General features: G+C 44.9%; 1 protein-coding gene across 2 annotated transcripts in view; it reads left to right on the top strand.

Moving 5' to 3' along the window:
• Positions 1–17,620, top strand: part of FAM120A (family with sequence similarity 120 member A) — a 439,339-nt gene that overhangs the window by 234,668 nt on the left and 187,051 nt on the right. The window lies entirely within an intron of this gene.

Here is a 17,620-nt window from a genome sequence, read left to right as displayed (position 1 = left end):
AAAGGAAGGCAGTTTTAGAGGGGGCATTCAAGACAATATGCACTGCGGTATTATGAACCACTTACAGTCAGCATAACGAGGACTTATTGGCTGAGACCAGGAGAGCGTTGCAGTAGTCTAAGCGGCTTAATGCCAATGCCTGAACAAGGGTCTTGCGTGTGTATTCTGGGAGAAAAGGAAAAACTCGCCCTAGTAGACCCAGCACCTGAAAGCAGGAGCCAGCGGTATAAGCTGCATGCTCCTTCATGGTCAGTGCCTGATCTAGGCTGATGCCCAGATTGCTGAGCCCAGATAGAGAAGCTCAGGATGCGTGGCCTACAAGAGAGAGAAAGACAGGATCTTCAAGATTCCTTGGGGAGTCTCAGTCCTCCTCCAAAGAGCCCTCCTCTCATAAGATGTCCGCACATAGAGGAAGATCTCATGAGGCACATGAGAAACGCCATCCCCAATCAACGTCGTGAGGTAGGGGGTCAAAATTGGGTGTTCGACATCAAGAGTGACCTCGGAGACCTGCCACTCACCGCCGAGACAAGCTTCGAGAGCCAAGCTTCATCAACACTCTACGTCGAAGACTTCATTGTCGTCGAAGCAGCTGTCGTCAACAAGATCACCATTGAGGCATTCACCAGCGGCTCCGTTAATGCCGAAGCAACACCGGACGTCAAAACGCCCGTTGACGTCAAATTATTATTTTTTTACGGAGTTTTATGTAGCGCAAACTTGACCCGGTATCGGGTATCAGAGCACTTTACATAGCACCAGTTGCGTTACATGAGGGCACACATTACTTTTTGTTAGGCACGGGGAGATTAAGTGATTTGCCCAGAATCACAGGATGTTCAGCATCCTTGCCGAGACTCCAACCCGGTTCCCCAGATTCGAGGTCAACCCCCCTAGCCGTTAGGCCAACTCCTCTTCTATCAAATGATACGCAGTAAGTTTTTCAAAGGATATACAGCGGTCATTGATGTTGAGACATCCTTTGACAGCGAAAGATACTCCCAAACATATAAGATGTTTTTTAAGGTCAACCCGGTCTGTCATTGCAGCCCAGGGAGGCCACGGTCGACCTCGAAGACACCATCTAAAAGACTATCGTTGTGAAGAAGCCGTTCCCACTCATTGGAGGTGCATATGTTGCTAACAGAGTCAGTGCAGATCGGGTCTCCGGCTCCAGTTAAACCTGCTGCTGGCTCACCCATGAATCTCCCCACGTTGGCTGTAAAGTGTGCGCAAGTGGCGTCTTCCTCCACCTCAGAGTCCTCGCTCAGACTTTTCACAGACCTACTCTCCATCCAAGGTGTCTGTGCGTACGCTATCACTAAAACGCACTTCTCCTCCGGCATTCTCTCTGGATTCTCCATCGGGTGAGGGGGGGGGGGGGGGATAGGGTGTATCATAAAACACCTGGACGAGTGGGGCACCATCACAAAAGACAAGTGGGTCTTAAATATTGTTCAAAATGGTTACTCACTTATTTTCAAATTCCTTCCCACTGTCCCGCCTACTAAAACATACCATTAGCGAGACCTCCTTCAATAAGTTGCCAGTCTGCTACAAAAGAAGTCCATAGAGGACTAGGAATCTTCTCTTGCTATTTACTGGTGAGGAAGAAGGGTCCCAAACAAGAATTGAAAGTTCTGGACAAATTTATACAAAAGGAGCTAGCCCTTCACTAGATCTACCCACAACTACATCAGGAGGACTGAATGTTTTTGATTGATCTGCAGGATGCATACTTCCACATCCTGATTGCCACAAAATACCAGAAGTTCCTACGTTTCCAAGTGGCATCCAAACATTATCAGTACAAAGTACTATCATTCGGCCTAAAATCGGCACCTAGCACATTCTCAAAATGCATGGCTGTGGTCGCAGCATCCTTGAGGAGGTGAATCATAGTCTATCCCTACCTAGACGACTGGCTAATAAAAAGCTCCTCTCTGTCACAAACAGAAGAATACTACAGAATCTGCAATGAGTCTCAGCAAAGTCTAGGTATCCAGATCAACTTAAAGTCCATACAAAAACCATTTTAGATGCTGCATTACCTGGGGGCTAATCTGAATACAAGAGCTCCAAGAGTGTATCCTTCAAAGGACAGACTATCCTCAATCAGTCTAAAGTGTTACTTCTACTTCACACTCCACATCCATCGGCTGTACAGATGGCTCCTCTTATAGGCTCGATGGCCTTTTGCATTTTCATTGTACCCCACCCAAGATTGCATATGAGACCTCTGCAGCTAAATCTGGAGGAACAGTGGAATCAGTGTTCAAACCGTTGGAATGACAAACTGACTTCCTCACAAGCAGCTCTCCCATCGCGGCCATGGTGTTCCCAACGTGAAAAACTATTGTTGGGAGTCCCTTTTCACCAGAATCATCCCAAACAGACACTGATCACGGATGCCTCCCTTCAGGGGTGGGGTGCTCACATGGGCTCTCTCCAAACTCGGGGAGTTTGGTCAGGCAGTGAACAGCAGTATCATATCAACCTGATGGAGCTAAAGGCAGTCCATCTATCTCTCAAGTCATTTTATCCATCAATATCAACAAGCTCTCTTCTGGTCCAAACAGACAACACAACCACAATGTATTATTTAAACGAGCAAGGGGGGGGGGGGGGACTCACTTTCGCCCCCTCTCTCTTGAAGCGCAGGCCATCTGGAAGTGGCTCATAGCCAGTAACTTAACTGTCTAAGCCATTCACCTGCCAGGAGTCCAAAACACTGAAGCGGACTTGGGTGTGTGAAATTCTTATAGCCTGACTTCCAGGACATATTGTTTGGGGCCAAGGACAGCAAGTTGATTGTTTAGTTTGTTCTTGGGACAAGTAGACCCAACACCCTGCAGCACAAACCCTTTGGTTGTCAGTTTACAGTACTACATTATTGATCAAGGAAGGGCATTGTCTGCCGTGAAGGTAATATTTGTGTCCATATGTTAATTATGTTCGAACTTGTATTTATGGTTAATTAATGCAAAACCTTTATTAGGGTGTGCGCTCTAAGAAAATGTAAGCTTGGTCGACACTGCTGACAGTGGACCCAGTATAGAAATGTGTGCACGTGTTTGCAAAGTTTAACAATATGAGGCTACGTAAAATGCTCCAAGCAGCTTTCTGAATAGTTTTAAAAGCAAGATTGATGAGCCTTTGTTTTCAAATTAACTGTTCATAAAAAATGCAACTTTAGAAAAAAAAGTTTTGCTAAACTATTGTGACATTATAGGTACCATTTCTTCGAAGCATCCTCTATTGAAATTTGTTGATGCAAGCTATTATTCCCAAAAATATTCATAATGGAAAGCCAGTGCAACCAGTTTCAACAACATTATGCGAAATATGAAAAGAAACCATCAATTACAAAGCCAATAGGTCAGACACTGATGGTCAGCCTTTTGGTTTTGTCAGTGCGTGTCTTTGTTTTGACATGATTTTGGTAAAACCTTATTTTTTGTGGGAGCTGCCAGGCCCTCCCCATTATAACAAACATTGGCAAAAAGCAATAGTATTTTTGGGGTCTCAAAAAGCACTTATTGCCATAGTATTCTCCAGCACCGAACAAAACTACTTTGTGTTCCGATATGCTCCTTGTGAAAGAGCAGAATGGTGTCACACCGTGAAGCCAGTCTATAGATAGAGACAGAAGTTTAATAAAAACGAAAGGTCTTGGTTTACTCAAAACCGAATTAGGAGCCCAATTATTAAATACAGTCACAAAAATGCACCCATGATATATGTCCTTCCATTAGTGCAGATTTAAAACCTTTTATGATTTCACAATAATTTACAGAAGTAGGCCGGGAATTTGTACTCCAAAGAATATGTGAACTGCATTTTAGCACGTGAAAAAGTGCATGTGTAGAGTTGTTCATGCGAAAATCGGTTAAGCATTTACAAGTTCATTTTCCCTCAACCATTTTTTCCCCAACCATGAAAGATGTGTTCGAGGCATATGAGCTGCAGATCACACACTAAGGATAAGATCGCCATCTGGTGTTGGGCTCGGATGATTGCAGGTTGTTGTTGTCTTCGGAAGAAGTCTTTGGTCACGAGATAGGTGACTCCTCCTCTGGACAACAGTGCGCATGGGCATCCACTCCATCCTCAGATTGTTTTTTTCCGCCATTGGGTTCGGATGAACGTTTTTCCGCTCCAGCAGAAAACTTCTAGCAATCAGACCAACTCTAAAAATTTAAAAACTCTACGTCGAAATCCACATCGGACCGGATCCGGACGCGGCTGATGGAAAGGACACCTTTTAACAAATGCCCCCAATGTGGAGCAAAGTTTCCTCCTAGTGATCACCACGAGGTCTGTAATTTGTGCCTTTCACCAGACCACAACGAATCCAGCTGTCCAGCCTGCGCCGCATTCCGTTCGAAGACAACTATCCGGGACCGAAGAGCTCGACGCCATATCATGGCCAAGCCGGTTCCGGAACCAGAAGACATCTTTGCACAGGATGTCCCTGACGACGACTCCGAGGATCTCCAGATCGTGTCCGAGGCCGACGATTCTGATCCGGGGCAGCCTGTGAGTACCAGCCCCCCTACCCCAACACCCCCCAAAAAAACATTGGTCAAGACTCTGCCAGCTGGGCCCCGTCGCGATCCAAAAATATCTTCAGAAGCCCCGCCCTCGGGCCCGGCTCCGAAGAAAAGTAAGCCTGCAGGTGGCTCGGGCTCGAGCAAACCTCATGTCATTGTGCCTATAACACCTTCGGCACTGAAGCAGGCCACGAGACCGAAATCTCCATCGGCCCTGAAACGTCACTCGGCACCGACGTCTCCACCGAAACGTTCTTCGGCGCCGAGGTCTCCACCGACACCGAAAGGCTAGTCTGCACCGAAAGGTCCTTCGGCACCGAAAAATCCACCGGAACCGAAAAGTTCTTTGGCACCAAAAACATCCTCGGTGCCAAAACAAGTCCATAAAGAACAAAAATCAAAGTCAGAAACAAAAAAGTCGGCGCCAAAGCCGCCTTCGGACAGTGAGGAACTCTTTCAGGCAGATCCAAAGCAAAAACGGATTTACATAAATCCGAAAACTGGACCTGTCACAGCGGTGCCCTACAAGAAAAGGAAGCTGGACACAACACCTCCTCCAGCACCTCCAAAGAAGAAGGACTGTGCCACTTCACCCATACGTCCTTCCTCTCCTACATTACCTCCTATTCCATCCCCCCCACCCCCACCGCCTTCACCTCTACCATCTCCTTCTCACCCACCACCTCCACAGGATGATGATGATCTAGGGGGAGGGGGAGACCCAGATTTCTTTAATGATCCCACTGATCCTACTGATCCCTTTACACTCCCGGACACAGCACCAGTAGATGACTGGACTTACCCTATGCCTGATATGCCTGACCCCACTCCATACCCCTCAAAACCATCCCCTCCTGATGACCATTTAGGGTTCGGTCAGCTTATAAACAGAGCGGCATTGTTTCATGGCGTCACCATGCACACCGACACTCCTGAGGAGGATTTTCTCCTCGACACTTTTGAGCAGTCGCAGAAGACAGTTCACATTCTACCCATGATTAAGGGAGTGATAAAGCATGCCAATGAGGTTTTTAAAGACCCTGTCAGGGCCAGGGTTCTCAACCCCAGAATAGAAAAAAAATACAGACCGGCGCCACAAGATCCTGCGTACATCAAGGCGCATCTCCCCCTAGACTCACTAGTCGTATCAAATGCCAGAAAGCGGGCGAACTCCCAATCAACCGGAGACACGCCGCCCCCAGACAAAGAATCTAAACTCTTGGAGGCCTCCGGCAAACGGGTTGCCGCACAAGCTGCTAACCACTGGCGTATTGCCAATACACAAGCCCTATTGGCTCGTTATGATAGAGCTCATTATGATCAACTAGAGGATCTTTTGCAACACCTGGCTGATCCATACAAAACACAGGCCACTGACCTCATCCAAGAGGGCAAACTAATATCCAATGCCTCCATTAAATGTGCATTAGACGCAGCGGACACCGCCTCTAGGGCAGTCAACACAAGTGTATTGCTTAGACGCCACGCATGGCTGCGCATTTCCGGCTTCAAGCCGGAAGTCCAAACCACCATTCTTGCTCAACCCTTTAATCAGGAGCAACTATTCGGTCCTGCAGTAGACACTGCCCTAGAAAAAATGAAGAAAGATAATGAGACTGCCAAATCAATGGGAGCATTGCAGTCTACTCAACCCAGAGGCGCCTTTCGTCGCTCCTTTTATAGAGGAGCTTCCAAAAATGTGGGAACAGACAACTCTTCCACCTTCAAAGCATCAGGTCAAACATCCCCTAACAGAGGATATTTTAGAGGAGGTTATCGGGGAGACCATACTAAAGGCCGAGGGCAGGGCAACAACAACAACAACACCCACACCTCTCCAGCCACCAAACAGTGACTTGCCACCACTCCCCCCAGACCATTCCACTCCGGTCGGGGGAAGACTTCAACAGTTCCTACCTGTCTGGAATACCATCACTACAGACAGGTGGGTAAGACAAATTATCCAATCTGGCTACTGCCTCAAACTCATAAACCCACCCCCAAACATACCACCCAGGCACCGTCCCATGACGTCTCACCACCTCACGCTCCTCAAACAAGAAATAGTCTTTGCTTCAAAAACACGCAATAGAACCTGTTCCGATACAACATCAGGGCACAGGAGTATATTCCCTATACTTCCTCATTCCCCAAAAAGGACAAGACCTTAAGACCCATACTGGACCTCAGACTACTAAACCAGTACATACAATCGGATCATTTCCACATGATCACTCTCCAACAGGTCCTTCCATTACTTCAACAAGGAGACTTCCTTGCCACATTAGACCTCAAGGACGCATATTTTCACATCCCTATGCATCCCGCTCACAGGAAGTATCTACGATTCGTGGTAGACGGTCAGCACTATCAGTTTACAGTTCTCCCATTCGGAGTAACAACCGCACCCAGGGTATTCACCAAATGCTTAGCAGTTGTGGCAGCATATCTCAGAAGACAACAAATCCATGTCTTCCCCTATCTGGACGATTGGCTCATAAAAGCCAATACTCTAGACAAAGGCGTTCTCCACACTCACCGCACTATTCAAACCCTACACAACTTGGGATTTACCATCAACTATCCCAAATCTCAACTACAACCCTCCCATGTACATCAATACCTAGGAGCCACCATAGACACATCCAAGGCCATAGCTTATCCCAGCACAGCCAGGATAGCCAACATACAAACTCTCATCAAAAAATTTCAAACACTACACTCTCTCCCCGCAAGAGTGTTCATGCAACTCTTAGGCATGATGGCGTCATGCATCTCCATAGTACCCCACGCACGCCTTCAAATGCGTCCCTTACAGGAATGTCTAGCACAACAGTGGAACCAGGCCCACGGACAACTTAACGATCTGGTGTTGGTGGACAGCCGCTCACTTCGCTCGCTGAAGTGGTGGAACACCATCAACCTGTCCAAAGGGCGGCCGTTCTTAGAGCCTCTTCCACAAGTTGTGCTGACCACCGACGCATCTCTCACAGGGTGGGGATCCCACCTCCTTCAACACACCACTCAGGGCAGGTGGACCACTCAACAAAAACAGCTCCACATCAATCACCTAGAACTTCTATCGGTGTTCCTAGCACTGAAATCCTTCCAAGTGCATCTACAAAACAAGACTGTCCTCATCCACACGGACAACATGACCACAATGTATTGCATACAGAAACAAGGATGGACACATTCTCTACAACTGTCCCAACTTGCGCAACAAATCTGGAGATGGGCAATTCCCCAAAACATCTACCTGCTAGCAGAACACCTCCCAGGGGTTCAGAACCAGGTGGCCGACCTCTTAAGTCGCCACACACAGCAGATACACGAATGGGAACTACACCCCAAAGTCTTACTCCCATTCTTCCAAAAGTGGGGACAACCAGACATAAACCTGTTCGCCACACAAGAAAACGCAAAATGCCCAACCTTCGCCGCCAGGTTCCCACACCCACGGTCAAAGGGCAATGCAATATGGATGAACTGGTCAGGCAGATTTGCGTACGCTTTTCCGCCTCTCCCACTCATTCCATTTGTGGTACGCAAACTGAAACAACAGTCGCTAACACTCATCCTAGTAGCTCCCACTTGGGCACGTCAACCCTGGTTCACCACACTTTTGGAACTATCGCTAGTTCCACATCAAAAACTGTGTCTCTCCCCGGATCTTTTAACCCAGAACCATGGAGAAATGAGACACCCAGATCCTCAAACACTGAACTTGGCAATCTGGCTCCTGAAGTCTTAGAGTTCGGGTACCTCAACCTTCCTCCAGACTGTATGAATATCATTAAAGAAGCCAGAAGACCTACTACTAGGGCATGCTATGCTGCAAAATGGAAACGATTTGCCATTTACTGCGCTAACAATGACATACAACCACTGGATGCTTCCATCCAAAACATCATTTCCTATTTACTACACTTGCAAAGATGCCATTTAGCGTATTCCTCTATACGTCTACATCTAGCGGCATTAGCAGCCTATTTGCAAAATAGAAAACACCTGTCCCTCTTTAAGGTACCAGCCATTAAAGCATTTATGGAGGGTCTTAAAAGAATTATTCCTCCAAGGTTACCACCTTCCCCGGTGTGGAACCTTAATATTGTTCTAACAAGGCTCATGGGTCCCCCATTTGAACCAATGCACAAATGCGAACTGCAGTTCCTAACATGGAAAGTGGCTTTCCTCATCGCAATCACATCCCTACGAAGAGTAAGTGAAATACAAGCCTTAACTCTCGAAGAACCCTTCCTACAACTACATCGTAACAAAGTGGTTCTTAGGACGAATCCAAAATTCCTCCCTAAAGTCATTTCCCCTTTCCATCTAAACCAGTCAGTCGAACTGCCAGTCTTCTTCCCTAATCCAGACTCAGTAGCTGAGAGGGCACTTCATACCTTAGATGTTAAGAGAGCCTTGCTGTATTACATCGACAGAACCAAACCTTTTCGGAAAACCAAGCAACTGTTTGTTGCTTTCGTTCCACCACATAAAGGCAACCCTATTTCCAAATCGGGTATCGCCAGGTGGATAGTCAAATGTATCCAAATATGTTACCAAAAAGCTAAACGTACTCTTACCGTTCCCCCTAGGGCGCACTCCACACGTAAAATAGGGGCTTCTATGGCATTCTTCGGGAACATCCCCTTAGAAGACATTTGCAAAGCAGCCACATGGTCTACTACACACACCTTCACTAAGCATTACTGTGTTAATGTGCAATCCAAACAACAAGCTTCAGTAGGCCAAGCTGTCTTAAAAACTCTATTCCAAACTGCTGCAACGGATACAGGTGACCACCGCTAGGAGAGACACTGCTATATAGTCTATAATTAGTGTGTGATCTGCAGCTCATATGCCTCGAACGGAATATGCTACTTACCAGTATGCATCTGTTCTTGGCTTGTAGAGCTGCAGAGCCACACACGCCCACCCGCCTCCCCGGGACCTGTATCCGTTCCAGCATTGTCTTAATTAGACACTACACATGGACATCCTTTCTCTTTACTTCTTATACACTCCATCATTTCCCATCATGGCGAAAAACAATCTGAGGATAGAGTGGATGCCCATGCGCACTGTTGTCCAGATGAGGAGTCCCCTATCTCGTGACCAAAGACTTCTTCCGAAGACAACAACAACCTGCAATCATCCGAGCCCAACAACAGATGGCGATCTTATCCTTAGTGTGTGGCTCTGCAGCTCTACATGCCAAGAACAGATGCATACTGGTAAGTAGCATATTCCTTATTTCTGCCCTTACCAGGAGTGCATTTCCAACTGCTGAAGAGCTGCTGAGAACCCCTAAAACATGCAAGCTAGTAGGTTTGCACTGATTCGAATGCGCACTCCAGCACTGTAACTATTGCTTAACGTTGCCTCCAGTGCCAGTATGTAGATCTGTGTAAAAGTAGCAGAATGTGGGAATTGCTATAATTCAAACTCTACTCTAGTATGAACCCTGGCATAAGCAGAGAGGTTATTATAAGAGCTATTAAATAATGAGATTGCTGCCATAATGTATTGCTGCACAACGTAGCACCAAATGGATAGTAGAATACTTTTACAGGACCAGTAGATTTGAGGGAACCTATCCGATGGACAAGTCAATATTTTATTTAATTCCATACCCCTGGGACTCTCATTCGCAACTTCACCGAAAATCACGACTGAATTCTGCACAACAATGTCGTGCAAAACATCTTTCGAGAAAGGGGGCATCTGCAGATCAACTTGGATGGCGGCACAAACAACAAAAAATGGCTAGACTATTGTCCAGGGTTAACCGACCAAGGTCGAAGGGGAATGTCCATTTGATAGACTGGTCAGGGAGATTTCTTTACATGTTTACCTCAACTCCGCTGATTACTACAGTGATAAACAAACTGTGCATGTCTAGGACCAGAATGATCCTCATAGCACTGTAATGACCTCATCAGTGGCAGTTCCCCCACGTGCTATACCTATCAGAAAGACCAAACAAGAGGTTGCCTTGCAGACAGGATCTCCTGTACAAATTCAGAGGGTAGATTTTCCATCCCAACTTGCCCTCGCGGAGCTTCACAACATCACTCCTGAATTCCTCCAGTATGGGCATTTAGGCCTTTAACCGGATTATATTGACTTTCTCATAGAGTCAAAAGGCCTTCTACCTGAAACTTCTATGCCTTCAAATGGAAAGGGTTTTACTTGTTTTATGCCCAAAATGATCATCCAATTTTGGGTCAAGAGAATGTTGTTTTACCATATCTTCTCCATTTAGCAAAGTCTGACTTGCAGTTTTCCTCCATAAAGGTACCTCTTGCTGCCATTACTGTTTACAGAAAGTCTCCCACACAGACTTCTTTCTTCCAAATGCCTGTGGTCAAAGATTTTTTTTTAGAAGGGCTAAAAGAAGGCATTCCCTCCTGTAAGATCACCTTTTACCCTGTGGCAACTTAATATTGTTCGCTCAAAGCTCATGGGCCAGAGTCCATGAGATTCACTATCTACGTGCTAAAGATCCTAATAGAGTTTTTCATGCAAATAGGGTGATCATGAGAATGCATCCTAGTTTACTTCCCAAAGTGGTTAGCAAAAATATTTTTCTATCAACGTTCTTTCCTGATGCCTCCAATCCAGAGGAGAAGGCTTTAAATTCCTTTGCTATCGAACGTGTACTTAAGTTTTACTTGGGTAAAACAAAAGATAACTATGGTCCAATGCGAACAGGCATAGCTTCCTCCAAGCAGACCGTCTCTAGATGGAAATTATCCTGTATATTGTTTTCCAACCAGTTATCTAGAAAACACTTACCTGCCGAACCTAAGGCCCATTCAACTAGGCGCAAGGCGGCAACAGCTGCTCTACTGAGAAATGTACCCATTTCCAAGATATGTAAAGCTGCAACATAGAGATCGGTACACACTTTTACCACGTATTACTGTTTAGACTCAGATACTCAATAGGGCAAGCCTCTTTCAGGAATTTTACATACATGCATGTATGTGTGATTAAAGGTACTACGTACACTAATTGTGTGTGTGTGTGTGTGTGTGTGTGTGTGTGTGTGTGTGTGTATATATATATATTCACTGAAAAAACCATAGGTTTCACACATGTTATAGTTAGTGGAAATTTTACTGATAAAAAACCAATGAAATTGCCCCGTTATAGTTAGCGCAGGCAACTATAACTCACGCGACCGCAATCCTCTGCTGATGCTAATACTGTATTTAGACACTTATTTGCCCATGTCTTCTTCCATACATTTTTAGCTATACATATATTACAAATATTTTTTTTTCATAAAGACACATATGTCATCAGCAGAGGATTGCGGTCGCGTGAGTTATAGTTGCCTGCGCTAACTATAACGGGGCAATTTCATTGGTTTTTTATCAGTAAAATTTCCACTAACTATAACATGTGTGAAACCTATGGTTTTTTCAGTGAATTTGCAAGGTTTTTTAAATGCTAATTCCTAACTATAACGTGTGTGAAACCTATGGTTTTTTCAGTGAATTAGTACGGTTTTTTAAATGCTAAGTTTTTTTCCCTTATAATAAGCCCTGTACATTTGGTGGCCTACGGCCACCAAAAGCACAGGGGGTGGGGTAAGTGTGGATAGTGTTTTTTTCCATTGTAATAAGCCCAGCACATTTGGTGGCCTTCGGCCACCAAAAGCACAGGGGGTGGGGTAAGTGTGGATAGTGTTTTTTTTTTATTTTTATTTTTTTACCGTACGCTTACCGTAAGCGTACGGTAAGCGTACCCCGCGAAATTGCCGAAAAAAAAATAAAACCGTTTTTGCACTTGGGGGATGTTTGGGGACTCCCTCAACATGACTATGTGGGAGGGAGTTGTCAAAACAGCCCCTTTACATGTTTTTGGGCTTCCGATTTTAAAAATCTCTCTCAGTGCGAGAGACAAAATGGCGGCCGCCGCTTCCTGGTTTCGGCCGATTCGAATGTTTACTAAGATCTAAGAGCCAATCAGAATCGCGCTCGCGCACGCCACCGTACGCTTACCGTAAGCGTACGGTAAGCGTACCGTAAGCTGGCTCAGATATATATATTGATTTAAAGGCTATTTTCTCAGAATCTACTGAACAGATTTACACCAAACCTACAAAAGGCACTTCCTTGACCTAGGGACTACCTCTCTGCCAAATTTTGAGTAATTCTGTTCAGCCATTCGGGCTGTAGCTCGTTCTAAAGGTCCTATGGAAAAATGCATGGGAAAAACGCGTTTTGGGACCCCCCTTTTATCTCAGCCCCCGCTTGACGAATCCCCCCGAGACTTTCAGGGTAGGAGCGGAGCGTAGCGCCCCACCTATTTTGAGAAATTCGCGAGGATTCGTCGACCGGCGCCAAAGTTATTCAAAATAGAATGTTGAGGTTTTCCTATGGAAACGTGGTCCTAACTATAACTACCTACTGGCTATCGCCAGTAGGTAATATATATATATATATATATATATATATATATATATATATATATATATATATATATATATTCACTTAAAAAACCATAGGTTTCACACATGTTTTAGTTAGCTGGACATTTCACTCGTAAAAAACCATTGAAATTCCCCCGTTATAGTTAGTTCAGATAACTATAACTCGCGCGCCCGCAATCCACTGCTGATGACGTCACATATTACATCACTCATGACATGATCAGTGACATCACTCATGACATCATCCTTGTGATAGAGTGGTGGTCGCGCGAGTTATAGTTATCTGAACTAACTATAACGGGGGAATTTCAATGGTTTTTTACGAGTGAAATGTCCAGCTAACTATAACATGTGTGAAACCAATGTTTTTTTAATTGAATTTGCAAGGTTTTTTAAATGCTAATTCCTAACTATAACGTGTGTGAAACCTATGGTTTTTTAAGTGAATTTGTAAGGTTTTTTAAATGCTAATTTATGTATGTATTATATTTTTTATATATTTATTTTACAATAAACTACCTATGTATATAGTTATAGATTGACTGTATCCTGTAATATGGAATGGCTCAGCTCACCCCGCGATTTTTGGAAGAAAAAATAAAATGTTTTTTTCACCCTTCGGGGTCCTTCAGGGACCCCCTGACAAAGGCTAGGAGGTCAGGAACTCTCTACCCTGCCCCCTTTTCACGTTCTCCACCTTTCTTTTTCACTGTCACACACAAAATGGCGGCCGACACTTCCTGATTTCGACCGATTCGAATGTTGACTGACATGTAACCACCAATCAGAATTACGCTTGCGCATGTTAAGGTGCGCGCACGATGGCCGCCTATAGATATTTATGTACTTTTAACTGCAATTTTCTCAGGAACTACTGAACAGATTGGCACCATATATGCAAAAGGCACATGCCTGAACTGAGGACTACCTCTTTGCCAAATTTCAAGTAATTGACTAAAGGTCCTATGGGAAAATGCATGGGGAAAACGCGTTTTGGGACCCCCCTTTTTTCTCAGCCCTCGCTTGACGAATCACCCCGAGACTTTCAGGGTAGGAGCTGAGTGGAGCGCCCCATTAGTTTTGAAAATTTTGTGAGGATTCGTCAATCGGCGCCAAAGTTATTCAAAATAGAATTTTCAGATTTCCTATGGGAACTCGGTCCTAACTATAACTATCTACTGGCGACCGCCAGTAGAGCAGGACTATTCAGTGCTTATGACTTCATTGAGGATTCCCCTGGAAGAGAAATAGCATTACAGGTAAGCAATTTATACTTTGTAGTATGTGTGGCTATAGATACACCTGTTTACCATACTCCTGGCATGTAGAGTTTGGCTCGAAAGTTTTCAAGCTGCTTTTCATCGAATAAGTCCTTTGAGTCATGGGATCTAATATAACTCTGTCTTAGTGGGCAATGCTCCTCGGCATCGCCTCTGTTATACATTGTGCTTTTTCCACCATCCGGTCCAGACGTTTGGATCATAAAAGGGGGATGGAACAGATACCCTTACAAAACTGTCTGGGGGCACCGCCCAGTAGCAGCATTTGGACCATCTCAATGTCTACAAGTTGTGCCTTTCTCTGGACCACAAAGAATCATCCTGCGAGTCCTGTCTCGCCTTCCACTCCAAGAAGACATTAAGGAACCGAAGGCAGAGGTGTTGGGTGCTCTGCAAAATACACCAACAGTCAACCACCGAGAGCCCCAGTATCTTTGGAGAGCAGAATCCCTTGAATGCTGAAGAAGAGGATGACACCAGCTCCTCCAGCATCCCCTCCAGATCAAACCATGCCCAGTCTGGTGTCCATCTCTTCTTGACGTCCAGACACGAGGAGAAAGAGTATGTTGTGCCTACAGGACGTATGCTGGCTTTGAATCCACAGAAGGACAACCCTCCTCCCCCCAAGGCACAATCTCATAGCGGAGTCGATGCTGAAGATGCAGTTGACACCGAAAGTGCCGGAATTGGAGTAGTCCATCCTGTAGAGGCCTCAAGGAGAGGTTGACACAAGCATGTCTTAATTCTTCCTGACCAGGAGAAAATCTCGTGGAAACCACCTCTGCCAAAGCCAATAGAGATTCTGCCTCTTAAGAGGATGCTTGCCTTTGAGGAACAACCCGCTTCCTAAGTCCAGAGCCATATACAAAAGGGCAACATCCACTGCCAACGTTGCTCCCCACCCCCCAGACTTAGTTTCACTTCTGCCTCCACCACCAATACCTCTACCACGTTTTCAGATTCAGGCAGCTTCATTGATCCTGCTGATCCCTATGATCAGCCCTCTTGGGCTAGGCCTGAAGATCACCCCAGGGACTACTACAATGCAGATCTGGACTACTATGCCGTAACGGCATCCTCTGCTGATACCCAGAGGTCATCCCAACGGATCTTTCATATGGTGGGCCCACAGTCCTCTGTGAGTAAGAAGACTTCCTTGTGGAGACGCTCTCAGACAAACTGAGTGGATGGTGCATTCCTACCTATGCTCTAGGACATTCCTAAATCCTCTCTAGAGGCCTTTAAAGTGCCCATAAAGGAGAGAGTAGTAGCACGGCTAAAAAATACAAACCATCACCAAATGGCCCAGTCTAAATCATGGACCGTGTTTACCCAGCTCCCTGGTGGTCCATACTGCCTGCAAAAGGGCCTCCACTCAGGCTGCACCTTGCCACCTTACAAGGACAGCAAGAAGATAGTTGTTGCAGACAAGAGTGTATCCATAGGGACAGTTGCCACATGGTGTATAACTAGGCTATTTGGTTTTAGGTTTAAACCTATGATAACTGATAAAACCCCACCGAAAGGAAAATGGCCATCACTGGTGTAATCCTATAAACACTGAAAAAACACCTTTGCAACCACAAACTAAGTGCCATTCAAAGAAAGGAAAAGATGAGTGAAAGAGTCATTTTTATTTCGTCCTTAAGGGGCCAATACAATGTAACTTTGTTATACAAGGTAGTATCATGAGAGACTGGGCTATCATTATTCTGCTTGAGTTTTGTTGTTTAGGGATGCCACTGAAACATTGTCTCTTCTTCCTTCTGCTTTTTTTAGGTTTGTGGTCTTTGGTCTAAAGATGCAGTGTTTAGATGCATTTTTAGGTCTTATTTAGTTATTTTATAAACTGTAGAGAATTGGTAAATATCAAAATCATATATGAAATTTTGGCTACATTTGACTTCACGGATAGGTGAAATGGCTGGATTAGTTAGAATCTTTCCTAATATGTTGCATTACATTTACCCACAGACAGAGAATGGGTGAAGTCTAGATTAATCTGTCCCCCTTTCTAGTGAGTCAGTATTGATTGTAAGTGAATTGCCAAACAGCCCAGTTTTCAAACATTCAATGCAAGATGTAGTGACAGGTATGTGTGAAACGAATGTTGTCACCAAGCATCTGAGATAGTGGTGAAAACATGACACCAGGCGTTTGGTAAACATGGAACACAGTGTCACTTGGAATGCTGCTGAAAAAAGTTCCTACCAAGTTCAATTAAGATTGGAGTGATATTGTTTGTATTTGCAGTAATTCAGCTACGTATATGAACAAGTTGTATGATGGCCTGTCAAAATCGATACCTGAGCTGAAGTGCTTCCCTGTAAGAGATCCTTGTATCTTGCTAGAGTGTATGCTGAAAGCATCTTTACAATCTTCAGAGTTAATGAAGAATGCTATTGACTTAGTAGTCCATTCTGGTGCAGTAAAACTGTATTTGGTCCTCATATACCCTGTGCACACACTACCTATACACATGCACTATAAGTGCAAAAAGCTAGCAATAATTAAAATTAAATTAAAATTCCAAAAACACCGGAAAAACACTGTTTCTGTTGTTTTTAATGGCGCAAGAATGTGTAACCACTGATAACCACTGTTTTTTGAGGTATTGAAAAACAGGGGGAAAAAACACCAGAATTTACCAAAAATAGAAACTGAAAACCGGAAAGCCTATGAATAACCAACTCTGTTGGGCTCTTCTCATGCCACAACAAGCCATGGAGAGGAGATGTTTGAGCTTGCAAAATACCTTCTGGAGAAGTTCAGGGAGGTGAGAAGAAAATAGTGTCTGATAGCAAGATCCTTCCCAATTCTAAAATTTCTTGCGTTGTTGATGCTGCAGAGACAGCCTCGCGAAGCATTAACACTAGTGTCCTCATCAGACACCACATCTGGCTCTGTATCTCTGGCTTAAACAAGAGACCCAGCAGCATCTATTCAACTTCCCATTTGATTGTGAGCACCTCTTTGTCCCACAGATTGGTGAAATGCCGGAAAGAAATCCAGAGGGCTCAAGATTGCAAAATCTATGGGCGCCCTCTATACTTTAGCTGCTTGGTGCTCCTGTCGGAAACTACGGCCGGGGGGAGGAGCGAAAGCTACTTCCCTCGACCAGAGACAGAAGCATTCCTTTCACCAGCAGGCGGGAATGAGTTGCACAGGGTAATTATAGGCCTAGAGCGATCTCCGGTTAAGGGGCCGCCACCTCCAAACACTCTGTTCCACACTTCTTCGATTTCTTTTCTAAAGCTACCACATTAGTGCTTTACTGCTTTTCTGTCAATGCTCAGCATTAGACCCCCAGCTGCATATGCTATAAATGGAAGAGGTTA

Source organism: Triturus cristatus, chromosome 9, assembly GCF_964204655.1.
Source record: "Triturus cristatus chromosome 9, aTriCri1.1, whole genome shotgun sequence".
In the NCBI taxonomy this organism is placed as follows: Eukaryota; Metazoa; Chordata; class Amphibia; order Caudata; family Salamandridae; genus Triturus; species Triturus cristatus.
This window is presented reverse-complemented; position numbering and strand designations above follow the sequence as displayed.